Source organism: Microtus ochrogaster, chromosome 18 (genome assembly GCF_000317375.1).
Source record: "Microtus ochrogaster isolate Prairie Vole_2 chromosome 18, MicOch1.0, whole genome shotgun sequence".
NCBI classification, from domain to species: Eukaryota; Metazoa; Chordata; class Mammalia; order Rodentia; family Cricetidae; genus Microtus; species Microtus ochrogaster.
Window position 1 is genome coordinate 18,683,036 of NC_022020.1, and position 14,832 is coordinate 18,697,867.

Below are 14,832 nucleotides of genomic sequence, written 5' to 3' on the forward strand. Positions count from 1 at the left end.
AGAAGAAGAAGAAGAAGAAGAAGAAGAAGAAGAAGAAGAAGAAGAAGAAGAAGAAGAAGAAGAAGAAGAAGAAGAAGAAGAGAAAGGGAGGGAGGGAAAAAGGAAGGAAGGAATCATGCAGAACGAGTGGAAAAAGGAGAGTGAAAGAGTAGAGAGATGGGGTGGGAGGAGGGGAGAGAGAAACAGAGGGAGGAGATTCCCAGCTAGAAGACAGACACATTTACAGACGCAGAGAACTGTTAAGAAGGTGGACATGAAGGATGATCCAGAAAATAGTTTGATGCTGATGCTTCTAAGAGAGTCCCAGATTTCAAGCCTCTTTAGAAGTAGTGAGAAAAATTGAAGCGGATAGGCATATGCATGTAAAGCAGAAACCCCTCTGTAACAGGAACCAGCCACAGAACATAGTAGTGACCTGCTTGCTCTGCCTTTAGATGATTAAAATGGAAAACATTGAAGCATCGCCCCAAAAGTGAGTTCTTCAGTGATCCTCGGAAGCACCGCTTCTACAGGGGTGTGTCATAACAAGGGGTCTAAAACAAGATGCTCATGGACCTTGAAGCTATAAGTAGAGCTGGAGGAGTCTTAGAAGTTATTATCAAATCAGAATACCAGGAAGGCTGACCTTACATGTCCTCTAGGACATGCAATTTATCCTGTTCACTTGGGTTCAGAGAATATGTTCCCCAGAGCAGAGCCCCCTTAAGGTCAAATCTTGAGGAACTGACAACCATAACCTAGACATTCTCTGGTGCCAGTACATCTTTTCATCCTTTGTATTTTCCCTTTTCTTATCTCCAGATTATTTAACAGATTTGAGATGTATCTACATGACTCTGGGTCAATAAATTTCTGTTCAAAGTAAAAAATGTAGATTAGGCACACTTCTTAATTATCTTCTCCTGAACAGTCTAAAGCCAAAGTTTTACAGGAAAGAAATATATCTTACAGTTACAGTTAAGCTTCATGGACAATTGCTTGATCTTTCCTTGAAGAGATATATAAAAATAACCTCATCTCTTACTTTATTGATAAACTTCTAGAATTTAAAAAGGAACTTGCCCAAATAAGTGGCACAGGTTCTTGTTTGTTTGGTTGGTTTGGTTTGGTTTGGCTTTTTTTGTTTGTTTTTCAAGGCAGGGTTTCTCAGTGTAACAACAGTAGTTGTGATGGAACTAGCTCAAACTCACAGAGATCTACCTGTCTCTGCCTCCTGAGTGCTGGGATTAAAGGTGTACACAGGGCTAAGCGTGGCAGTGTTGTAAAGCCTTGCTGTAACGCCAGAGAAATTGCCATTTACATGGAGAATTCCAAGAAGAAAACTAAACATCCGAGAATGTAAATCAACAGTTCAGGTGACTGTGACTGAAGAATTAGAAGGAACTGATTCAGGTCCCAGCCTATCACTTCCAGCTCATGACCTTCAAGCCACTGTGCTCCTCTAGTAGTTTACTATGGACCCTCATCCATCTATGTCATTGCTCTCTGTCTCATAAGGTCGTGGCCTGCTGGCAAGGATTAAACGTGATTACCTGGTACCGTGTGTGTTCAGTTATAGAAAGTACTAGAATATACCCAAGAAATGAATGACATCTCCACAGTTTCTTTGGGAGGTCAGAGAAACTAAAGCTCAGAAACACTTGCCACTGGTGCTGTATCTGCTGTATCCCTGGAGTTAGGTTGTGAGACTTCTAGAACTCCTGGATGAGAACAGCAGATGCTGGTTATCACAGGGTAAAGGAGGGTTGATGAAATATACAGTTCCCCTCCTTTGGTTTTAAAACTTGTTATCCAGAACCTTCTATCATTTCTCTGTTTCAGAGTTATGATTGGAAATCTGAGCACAGGGCTAGGCTGCCTATCCAATTCTGCATAAGCCTAGTGGTGAGCCACTACCAAGCCACAGTCACCCTCTCTTCAGTATTTAAGAAAGAAAGAAAGAATGAACATGAACTACTGTAAACAGTTTTAAACATTTATTCTTGTACGGTTTTTAATGTTTTCGAGTGTGTTCATGTATTTTTCTTAAGGATGGACAGTGACCTGGAAGAAAGATGGCCAATTCAGGGCCAGATCTGTAAGGCTAAAGTGGTTCTAGAGCTAGTACCCACTTTGTACAATTACAGCTAAGCTGTTAAGCCAGGCCCCTGGATGTCAGCAGAGGCTCCCAGACTCACACAAAGTTATTCTACCAACTGTGAGTTAGGACTGTTACAGACAAACCTACAATTGTGTGTATCATTTTTACCAGTGTGGGGGGAAAATCCAAACCTTGTAATTGTAGAAGATAATGTTCCCATTTTCTTAGACAAGCTTTCATCTTTGCCTCTGTGAGATTTTTCTATGAATGTGTTATTCATGCAAAAAAAAACAGAAAATAAATGCCTAAATGCCACCACTGTTTCCAAATTACATTATCAGTACAGCCCCACCACCCTTTCCTTGCAAGGTCACACACAAGAACTCTATGCTTAACACTCTCCTAGTGGAATATGGATGGTATAAGATATAGGAATGCATTTGTATCAGAATCTTCCAACTTAAATTTATGAGAGGAGCAATATGCTGTATAAATATTGAGTTTCACTTCCCTCATCAAAACACACAGCACAGAAATTCTCACACTCTGTATGTAGAAATACTGTGTTCAGTCTCTCTTCCTATCCTGCCCTCCTTTCCTGGGCCTTGGGACAGACGGAATATGGCTGTTGAGTCTGGCAACTGGAAAATTCTTCCTAAAGGGCACAATGCAGTATTATGGATCACAGCCCACCAAGAGGGAAAGCAATGTAGAAAATCACCATCCAAGCTGATAAAAACCCGCCTGCCTCCCCCGGCAAGGCAACACCATTTCTCATCCCCTCCATCCTGGAGACATTTAGAGGGTCATAATTCCCAGCTCTTGTTTCTTTTATTCGTCCTTCTTTCCCTAGGTGGGAGGAGGCAAGTCCAAAAAGAGCTGAAGACCAGAAGAAGATGGCCGAACTAATTCATCTTGTGACTTGCCAGAACTCTCTCAGGAAGATGATTTAACATCACTTCATCTGTCAGGAGTCTGAAGCTCTGGAGTAACTGTATATAGTTTAGGGGGAGCATTAGCTAAAGTTCCTCCAGTACACAGGAAAGAGGGTAAATACAGACTATCTTTGCTCTTATTTCTCTCCTTGGGACTCCCTGAGGTATCCAGTGTTGCCTAGGGGCTGGCCCACCAGTGATTATCGCTTTTCATGTAGAACAATATGAAACCAGTACAGGTTGGGTCCTACTGCCAGATGTGAACATCCGTTTGCAGCTGTGACCCTCATGCTACTTGGCTGTGCAATCATTTGTGCATATGTGTGTGCATGCATGTGTGTGCGTTAGTGAGCGGTGTGTGTGTGTGTGTGTGTGTGTGTGTGTGTGTGTGTGTGTGTTCCAACACCAGCAACTCCATTTGACTGAGCAGAAAAATTCTCCCTGAATGCTAGCCTTGCAACAACTATCTTGTTCACAATCTTCCCTTCATTGTAAGGGACATCTGAGATAAATCAATACAAACTGTGTCTGTATCCTGTCCTAGAGGCTTCACAGTCACTTCTACCCAAGGACTTGGTGTCACTCACAAAACTCCAAGGCGATTTCCTGATTCTTTGCTTTGTTTTCTCTAATCACCCTGAGATCCTGGTAGACTGAGCATTTACAGATGCCTAGCCAGTCCTGCAGTCATATTACATTAAAATCAAATACAGCTTATTGTTCTAGTCTACAGGCAACTTTGGGCTAAACCGTACCTTGCCTCCAGAGGGTCTAGGCTCACTAGTGGACGTCCTTACCTAAACCTACCTGAGAAGGTTTACTCTGGGCTGCTCCTTCCATCTCCTTGTCCTTGTGAAATACCTGTGTGAGGATGGATTCTCTTGGATAAGGTACCTTCGGAGTGGGTTTCCTAGTGAGGATTGATTCTCTTGTATGAGGTACCTTCAAAGTGGATTTTCCTAGTGCCTTCCCATGAAATAATTCCCACGCTAACTTCCTGTCTTCTGTGTAGTTCCCCTCCTCGAGAACCTTGTCAGCGTTTAAACTACATTATTTCTTATGTGTTTGTCTTCACTACGTTTCCGCTGCCATAATAAAAGACTCCAGTAAAACAGTAACTCAAGAAAGAAAGGTTTATTCTAGCTTATAATTTAAAGTTGTAGTCCATCATTGCAGGGAAGCCAAAGCAGCAAAAGCTTGAGGCTGCTAATCACAGGGCATTGACAGGCAAGAAGCAGATAACGATGAATACTTACCAGCCAGCTTCTTCCTTCTCATACAGTTCCTGCCATGACACTATCCCAGGCAAAAGTGTGCTTCTGCAGTGAGCAGATCCTCCCGTATCAACTAATGTGATCCAGATGACCAGTCACGGGCATACTCAATGTCCCATTGTCCTGGCGATTCTAAGCTTCTCAAGCGGAAGATTAAGATTAACCATCAAATCATTAATAAACTTTTCCCCTAGAATGGAATTTTTGAAAATCACAAAGTCTCACTGTCTAAAAAAAGGCTGAGTCATAAAATTGCTTTAAATGTTGTAATAATTGAGAACTAGAAAGTAAGTACAGTGCTTCCCTTGCATTTGTGAAACTTCTGGGTTCAGTCCCACAAATCATATAAAATGGGTGTGTTGGTGAATACTTTAATTCCAGCATGATATAGGTATAGCAAGTATTAAAGGTTGTTCTGGTGATGGGGGAGAGTCTTCTGTTTTGTGTTAATTTCATTGGTTAAATAAAGAGACTACCCTTGCCCTTTAATAGGACAGAAAATTAGGTAGGCGGAGTAAACAGAACAGAATGCTGGGAGAAAGAAGCTGAGTCAGGGAGTTGCCATGATTCTCTCACCTGACACAGCAGCAGGTTAAGATCTTCCCTGATAAGCCACTTCATGGGATACACAGATTATTAGAAATGGGTTAGATCAATATGTAAGAGCTAGCCAATAAGAGGCTAGAGCTAATGGGCCAAGCAGTATTTAAAAGAATACAGTTTCCATGTAATTATTTCAGGTAAAGCTAGCCGTGCGGGCGGCTGGGTGCTGGGGACGTAGCCCGCCGCTCTTATCACAACATTCTGAGCTATATAACAATTTATAAGACAGGCTGTGAGACTTCTGCTTGGAAAAAAATCTATCTATCTATCTATCTATCTATCTATCTATCTATCTATCTATATATCTATCTATCTATCTTTCTGTCTACTTACATACCTATCACTATCCTTCTCTCTATCCATACATCTGTTATACATGGGTTTGTGCGCGCGCGCACACACACACACACACACACACAAACACACACACACCCCACACACACTAGGCATGTGTTAGGCCATACTCTCAAAACCCAGATGAGAACAGGGTGGTGATGGGATAGATAGTTTTTGTTGTTGCTGTTAATTGATGAAAAAAAAATGAGGTCATCTTAAATGAAAGGGATCATGTAAACCAGGGGAGGTCATTGATCATGATGGGAAGTCCCACAGAAACAGTTGGCCTGAGCTTGTGGGAACCCATAGACCAACAACTGGCTATTCTGCATAAGACCAAGCCAGGGACTATTCATGTGTGGGTGGCCATTTTGTAGCCTGGTCTGTTGGTGGGACCCCTGGCAGTGGGACCAGGAGCTATCCCTAGTGCATGAGCTGGCTTTTTGAAGCCCACTCCCTGTGGTGGGATGCCTTGCTCAGCTTTGATTGGGGGGAGTGCTTTTTCCTGCCTAAAGTTTACTCTTTTTAACTGGAGTCTTTAATTTAATTAATCAAGCATCTATACGACAGCAATTTAGTATATTAGTTTTCCAGATATACGATATTTTTTCCCAAACACAAAAAGAGGATTTTGAAGGCTGGAGAATATTGTTCATTCAACTGTCATCCCTCATGGCTTCCAGCATCTGCCTCGCACTCTAAGAATTGTTGAGAAAATATTCATTGGAAAGATAAATGGAAATATAGAATATGATGATTAAAGCAATAATATATATTTTTTTCATAAACCAAGCTTGACATAGAAACAAGCCCCTGCAGCTGACAGCAGCTTTCGTACATCTGCTTAGGGCCACAATCTTCTCTAGGTTTAATCTCTTTCCACCCCAGGTAATCCTCACTTTGTTATAGTTTTAGCCATTCCGCAAAACTCAAGGAAACAAAGAAGCATAGCTAAGTCCTCGTGGAAGCCTGGCTAAAGAGTGGCTATGATTTAAGACAGGCACTTCAGACTCCATAAATTTCCTCAGCCAGCATTAGGACTGCTAAATATTTTATATAGTGTTGCTTGCCTAGGTGTGACATCTAGAAACCTTATGAATGTATCCACTTTCTCATTTGATTTGTTTTCCCTCCTGGTATTAGGAATAACTTTTGTCCACATATCTTCCACATATCTCGCATTCGGCAGTTGATCCTAAACTTAAATAGTAGCAGCTTTCCTTCACTGTAGAGAAATAATATATTCCTGACTAATATCTTCATGTCTTTCTTTAAAATAATATTAGAGGAATTATCTGTCTGTCTGTCTGTCTGTCTGTCTGTCTGTCTTCCTCTCTTTCTCATTCATCTAATTATTTTACATCTGGCCACAGCCTCTTCTCCCAGTCCCTTGGTCCCTCTTCCCCAACCCCCTCCTTTTCTGCCTCCATCTGGGAGAGGGAAGGTCTTCTATTCATATCAATAAAACATGACATATCAAGTTGCAGTAAGAATAAACACCTCTCCATGTAGTGAGGCTAGACAAGGCAACCAGCTATGTGAAATAGGGTCCCAAAAAGTGGTAAAAGAGTCAGATACAGGCCCTGTTCCCACTGTTACGGTACCATAAGAGGACCAAGCTACACAACTGGAACATAAAGTTAGAGTGCCTAGGTCCGTCTCTCCTAGGAGTCTATAGGGAAATTCTCTTACATCATATTAACAAAAACAGTCTGACAAACTATTGAGTTGGTTATCATTCTTCAGGCAGCAACTGCTACACTCATATGTTGGGACAGAAAAAAAGGTGAATGCAAACCACCCTTTATGTTCTCGAGACTCATTTGGTCAAACTGACAGTGCTGGACAGAAAAATAGGAGGAAGTGATTAGGAGAATAGACATTTGCAGAGTGTTACACACGAACCGGGAAACTGAAGGTATATGTGAGCACAGATACCTGCACCGTCTTTGATTCTGGAATCATCAAAAAGATGAGGGAAAGCAAAGAGGTAGAGGGTATCATTCTACCTTTAACCCTGGTGGATTAAAGAAAAATTCCTCTATATTTTCTGAGGCTGGTGCTGCAGGGAATCATGTCTGTGAGATTCCAATTACAACAACAAAATAGGTGAAGCCATTACCTCATAAGAGAAAAAGGTCAGGTGTGGTGGCTCATGGCCTAGCAACATGGGAGGTTTAGGCAAGATGGTGTCTGTGAGTTGGGGCTAACTTTGCAGGTTACAGGCTACCTGGTATGATTATGGTCATTGTGCAACTGTGCCTCATCGAAAAGAGAGAAGTTATATATGTGGAGGTTTTAGATAAGTTCATTGCTTCTGGTAGTAGTGATGGGAAGCAGAGAAGAACAAACTTCCTATGCCATCAGCCAGTAAGGAGAGAGTGGGATAGACAGAAAAAGAGAAGGAAATAGAGAGAAAAGAAGGGAGACAAAGAGAGAAGTAGATAGGAGAGACAGGAAATACAGAGAGAAAGAAGAGAAAATGGCAACACAGAAATAAGGCAGAGAGAAAGGAGGGGCAGAGAAAGGAAGAGAAGAAAAGGAAAAGGTAGAGTTAAAAGACGGAAAAAGAGCAACAAAATCAGAAGAAAATGGTGAGAAAGAAGAAAAAGAGAAGGAGAATGAAGATGAAGCGACAGAAGGAGATTAGCAGAGAGAGGCAGGGGAAACTGAGAGATACAGAGAAAAACAGAAAGGAGGGAGAGGAACAGAGGAGATGCTACTTCTCCCTTTAAGGACCTCCTTCCCGTGATTTGAGAACCTGTATCTGGCTCTCCCACTCAGAGTCTGTCTTGTCTTTCCACAGCAACACTCAAAGGATCTAGCCTTTAGTCATGGGCATTTACAGGCACACTAGTAGGGAATTAACCCGTTAGAAAAACAGTTACCATGGGCTTGCTAGAGCTGCCTAGGGAGGTCTAAGTAAAGATCTAAGTAGAGGTCTAAAGATCAAAGGAAAGGTCTAAAGCTAAAATCCAACAGTACAGTGCGTGGGGTGTGTACAACTGTCATATTTCAGAAAGAGCAGCTGTATCATATCATGGGAAGTTCAAGGTTAGGGTTGGATTCTGGTCCATGGAAACCATATTTACTATCTATAAATAAATGCCCATGTATGTCTAAATTTACCATCTAATGGGAGTGACCTGCAACCCTTTAATAGACAAAGAACAACCTATAGAGAGACTCCTGGAGCCTGTGGGGCCCTCCTAGTCCCTTCACACTATTTCTCCATCCAGAGCATACCTGAGGACCGGTGTTGGGCAACAATTGAGTTTGAAACCGTGCCTTCAATGAAATGGGAATAGTATCCATCAGGGCCTCAATTAAAAGTTTACAACAAGGCGAGCAGGAATGGCAATGGAGATTTAGAGCAGACTAGATTGATTTTAATAACTTAAAGAGATTGTGAAGCTGTGGAATTTGTTACCCAGTAGAGAAAAAAAAGTAGAGATGGAGAGTCTGAAAGGAGCATTAATATTTAGAAAACTAAAGACTGTTTTGCATTCAAACCCAAAACAACTTGACCTCACCCTTCCTGACTGATTGACAAGTATTGATTGACAAGAATGGTCTAAGAATTCTGTCTTGAATCCTTCCTTTCAAGTGTCTAAAGATCACTAGCCCTTACCTTCTCTCCAGGCCTAATAAACCCCTCTCACACTCAACCCCCATGTGATTTTAAAGGTTACATCCTCATGTCTTGCATAGGCCTTTCTTTTCCTTTCTTTCCTTTTCTCTTCAGCACTGTTGTTGGGGGAAAGCTCCTGAGCCACAGTGCCAACAGTGCAGCAGCCTAGGTGGGTTGGCAACATTGCGGAACAGTGCTGATTGCAACAGACATTGATTTGGAGCCTGGCGTCACCAGTCTGCTGACCTTGGGCCTCTCTAACACAGGTGAGGCTGGACAGGGACTAGCTGTCTATCAACCTGGCTTTCATTCCTCCTACAGGCTCCAAGTGCTAAGAGCTGCTTTGCAGGTGGGGAGTATTCCTATTACCATAAAGCTCCAATTAGAGAGCCTCCCAGTTGGCCATCTGATCTCTTTATGAGGGCTGCGGATGGAGGCCAAGTTCTGCCCCTGATCTGCATATCCACTCACGCAGAAGATAGAAGGACTCCAGAAAAGAGATTTGGGGAAAGGATTCTGCCCAATTAGTTTGGTACCTGAGGATTGCTGGCAGAAGCAGCTTCTGGTGTGGTAAGGATTAGGAATTAGTAAGCAGAGCACTGTGCATGCAGTTGTACTAGCAAACAAATGGTTTTCCTCTTTCTAAAATCACGATTCAGAAATGGGGTAATATGAGGCAGCTGAGATGTTTTGTTTTTTTTCTTTTGTTCAGATGGTCTCAGGAAAATGCCAGGCATCTGAGTGCCTAGACAGGGACCAGCTTATCAGACCCTCTGTGCATTTCTCTCACAATAAAAAAGGTAATATCCTTTATACAGTAGGATACTGTATAAAGTATGGACAATTGAAAATACATTTATAATTAAATAAGTTCCTTCCTGAAGCTTCAAGACCCTGGATTCTAAAATGTGGCCCCTGGTAACTCATAAGCAAGTGGTTTACTTTATATACTTTATAGTTCATTAAATACCTACATGAGTCTACACACATTTTATCTTTAAACATGACAAAGTAAAATATAATAAGATTAAGCAAAAACTATCATAGTGAAGTTTAACTCAGCAACCCAACATGAGGAAAAGAGTTCCAAGTGTAGGCACATAAGTCAGAGACCCACTTGTTCTCACAGTCAAGAATCCCTTAAAAATACTAAGTTTAAGGGCTATTATATATACACAGAGGACATGGTGAAAACCCATGTAAGCCCTTGCTTGCTGCCTCAGTCTCTGAGTTCATATGAGCCTTGTTTTGTTGATTCAGAGGGTCTTGCTCTCTGGTGTATCCCACCTGTTCTGGTTATTATAATCTTTCTGCTTCCTTTTCCAATAAATTTTCTAAGTTCTGAGAAGAGAGATTTGATGGAAACCTCCCAATTAGACTCTATCCAAATAATGACTGGCTGTGGGTCTCTGCATCTGTTCTCATCTGCTGCCAGATGAAAAGCCTCTCTGATGATGACTAGATAAGGCACTGATCTATGAGTAGAACAGAATATCATTAGGAGTCTTAGTGCTGATACTTTTTTTGTTGTTGTTAAGACAAGTAGTATTTTGTTTTACCCTAGGTCCCTGGGCTATACAGTCTCTGGTTCTTGGTTACCCAGGCAGTGTTGCATATGGGTTCCTACTTGTGAAGTGGGTCTTAAGTAAAATTAGACATTGCTTTGTTACTACCACAAGTTCTGTACCACCATTATACTAGCATGGATTGAAGGCAGGGCAGAGTGTAGGTAAAAGGTTTTGTGGCTGGGTTGGTATCCAAGTTTCTCTTTCAGTAGCTTGCAGACTTTCTTCCCTCACCAAAGAGTGGGTAAAGACTCCATGTAGGCACCGGCTCAGCTACTCCAGGTTCAATGAGTTGTGTAGGTGTTGTCCTCAGCAATGGGACCCCACTGCCTGAGTACAGAAAGCAAACTTTACTTTAGCAACAGCGTAGGTTGTTTGAGAATTTCCATGGGGCTCTCTCAGCGAACAACTTAATTGAAAGCAACCCAGTACCACCACTGGAAGCCTCTCCTGGCAGTAGAGACAGACAGTTGGTAATCTATCATACACCCACTACTAGGACTTCTCATTAGGATCCCCTTCACAGATTCCAGGGAGTTTCCACTACACTAGGTTTCCACACCTCCCCCATTTTCCAGTGGTCCCTCCCCACACTCTCTCTTTCCAACCCATCTGCCCCCATCTACCCCCACCTGATCCCCTGACTCACATCCTACCCACTTGCAGTCTGTCTGTAAAATCTATTCTATTTTCCTGTTCCAGGGAGATACATGCATCACCCCAGATGCCTCCTCTTTACCTAATTGGTGTAGGAGGTCCTTCTGTTTATGTGTTGCTTTCATCGGTTAATCAATAAAGAAACTGGGGAATCACCATATTGATTTTGAAAGTAGCTGTACAAGTTTGTACTCCCACCAGCATGCCACCTACTTGTCAGCATGAGATTTCACTTGTGTTTTTGATCTTAGCCATTCTAATGAGCATAATATGGAGTCTCAAAGTAGTTTTGAATTGCATTTCCAAGGTGGCCAAGGATGCTGAACCATTCTTTAGGTATTTCTCAGCCATTTGAATCTTCTTCACAGAGAATTCTCTATTTAGATGTGTACCTCATTTTTTAATTTGGTTACTTTTTTTAGTATCTAGTTTCTTGAATTCTTTATATATTTTGGATATTAGTCTTCTCAGATGTGGACTTGGTAAAAAAAAAAACTTTTCTCTTTATGTAGATGGCCTTTTTGTCATATTGATGATATCCTTGCTTTACAGAAGCTTTATAGTTTCATGAGGCTCCATTTATTAATTTTTGTTCTTGGTGCCTTCACTATTGCTGTTCTGTTTAAAAAGTCATCTTTTGTTCCAATGTTTCAAGGCTATTCCCTAGTTTCTCTTCTATCAGGTTGAGTGTATATTGTTCTACCTATCTCTGGGATGAAGCCTACCTGATTATGGTGGATGATCTTTTTGATGTGTTCTTGGATTCAGTTTGTAAATATTTTATTGTGCAATTTTGCATTTATGTCCATAAGAAAAATTAGACTGAAATTTTTTTTCTTTGTTGGACATTTATATGGTTTGGATGTCAGGGTAACTGTGGCCTCATAAAATGAATGGGGAAATGTTTCTTTCCCCATTTTTTGGAATAATTTGAGGAATAATAATAGTGCTTACTTTTCCTTGAAAGTTTGGTAGAATTCTGCACTAAAACTGTATAGCCCTGTTTTTTGTTTGGTTGGTTTTGGTTTTTTGTTTGTTGGGACACTTTTAATGATTGTATCTATTTCACTCAGGGTTATAGGTCTATTTCTGACATCTTATATTGATTTCACTTTGTTATGTGGTACTATCAGAAAAATTATTAATTTCTATTAAATTTTCCAATTTGGTGAAGTACAGGTTTTTAAAGTAAGTCCATATGATTCTCAAGATTTCCTTGGTGTCTGTTGTTATGTCCACCTTTTCATTTTCAATTTTATTAATTTTGATATTCTCTCTCCATAATTTTATTAGTTTAAAAATGGGTTTGTTTATCTTGTTGATTTTCTCAAACAACCAATTCTTTATTTCATTAATTCTTTGCATTGTTTTCTGTTTCTATTTTATTGACTTTAGCCCTAACTTTGATTATTCTTATTGTCTACTTCTTCTGGGTGTGATTTCTTCTTTATGTTCTAGAGCTTCAAGTGGGCCATTGAATTGCTAGTATGATATATCTCCAATTTTTTATGTCAGCACTTACTGCTATCAACTTGCCTTTTAGACTCCTTTTACTGTGTCTCTTTGTTGGTGGAGGCTGTTCATTTGTTTCCCAGCTGCCCAGACCCAAAATAATTATACAGAAACTATATTAGTAACAATACTGTTTGACCAATTGCTTAAGCATATTTTTAGCTAACTCTTACATCTTAAATTAACCCATAATTTTTGTCTGTGTGAGCCATGTGGCTTGGTACCTTATATCAGTGAGGCATTCTCATCTTGCTTCCTCTGTATCTGAGTGATGACTACAGACTGAGCCCATCTGATTCCCAGAACCATCCTAGTCTGGTAGCCTGTAGTAAAATGAGTGGTGGACCACTTCCCATGTCCTGGCTCCCTGCCTGGCTTGCTTATGTCTGAAATAATCACACAGAAACCTGTATTAATTAAATTACTGCCTGGCCCATTATTTCTAGGCTCTTATCAGCTAACTCTCACATCTTGATTCAACCCATTTCTAATGATCTGTATGTCATCATGAGGGTGTGGCTTATCAGAAAAGATTCAGCATGTCTTACCTGGCAGCTTCATGGGGGGCGGCTCTCTGCCTCTGCCTCCTTTCTTCCAGAATTCTGTTCTGTCTACTCCACCTCTCTAAGCTGCTGTCCTATCAAGAATCCAAGGTAGTCTCTTTATTTAACCAATGAAAGCAACACATAGAAAGAAGACCGTCCTACACCAGTAGCCCTCCCTATACTTCCTTCCTGGCTACTGGTCAATCAGTGTTTTATTAAACCAATACAAATGACAAATCTTTACAGGGTCCCACAGTATTGTAAGTTTGGGTATGTTACATATTCATTTTCATTAAATTCTAGAAAGTCTTTCATTTCTTTATTAATTTCTGTCTTGGCCCATTTATTATTGAACAAAGAGTTGTTCAGTTTCCATGAGTTTGTAAGCTTTCTCTTGTTGTTTTACTGGATACAGTATGTCTGGGCAGGCATCTGTGGTCTCAGGTCTCTGCAGACCATCTGCACTGGTCCTTCTGGATTTTAGAGTCTCCTCTGAGAAGTCAGGTATAATTTTATTAGGTTTGCCTTATATGTTACTTAGTCTTCTTCCCTGCAGTTTTTTTTAATATTCTTCCTTTTTCTGTATGCTTAGCATTTTGTGCAAGGTAACTTTCTTGTTTTGACCCAGTCTATTCAGTATTCTGTGTGTGTGTGTGTGTGTGTGTGTGTGTGTGTGTGTGTGTGTGTGTGTATGAGACAGGGTTTCTCTGTAGTTTTAAGCCTGTCCTGAAATTCACTCTATAGACCAGGCCGGCCTCAAATTCACAAAGATCCAACTGCCTCTATGTCCTGAGTGCTGGGGTTAAAGGTGTCCACCACCACTGCCCAGTTTATTTCTTGTACCTTTATAGGAATGTCCTTCTTTTGGTTAAGAAATTTTTCTTCCAGAATTTGTTAAAAATACTTTTTGGGTCTTTCTTCTTCCTCTATTTTTATTATTCTTGGGTTTAGTCTTTTCTTAATGTCCCAGATTTTCAGGGTTTTTTTAGATTTAACATTTTCTTTGACAGATGCATCCATTTTTTTCTAACTCCATTTCTTCTATAGTAACTTTAATGTCTGAAATTCTCCTCTGCATCTCTTGTACTCTGTTGGTGAAGTTTACCTCTGTAGTTTCCAAATTCTTCATGTCCAGAGTTGCCTCACTCAGTTTGTGTTTAATTTATTGACTCTATTTCTATTTTAAAACTGTCTTGAACAGTTTCATTTGTTTTTTTCCAACTGTCTGTGTTTTCCAGGATTTCTTTTTTTTTTTTTTTTTTTTTTTTTTTTTTTTTTGGATTTTCGAGACAGGGTTTCTCCGTAGCTTTTTGGTTCCTGTCCTGGAACTAGCTCTTGTAGACCAGGCTGGCCTCGAGCTTACAGAGATCTGCCTGCCTATGCCTCCCAAGTGCTGGGATTAAAGGCGTGCGCCACCACCGCCCGGCTTCCAGGATTTCTTTAAAGGATTTATGCATTTCCTCTTTGAGGACTTCTATTATCTTCAGGTTTTTTTTTCTTGTGCTTCATCTGTGTTGAAGTATTCAGGACCTACTGTGGTAGAATAGCTTGGCTCCAGCAGAAGCATACTGCCCTCTCTGTTTTCGTTGTGCTTTTATTCTGGCGTCTAGACATTTGGGTTTAGGAGTAGCTGATTTGAGATTTGTTTTGTTGAATGGGTATCTTATTTTTTTTCTTTCTGTTTCTTCTCTGTT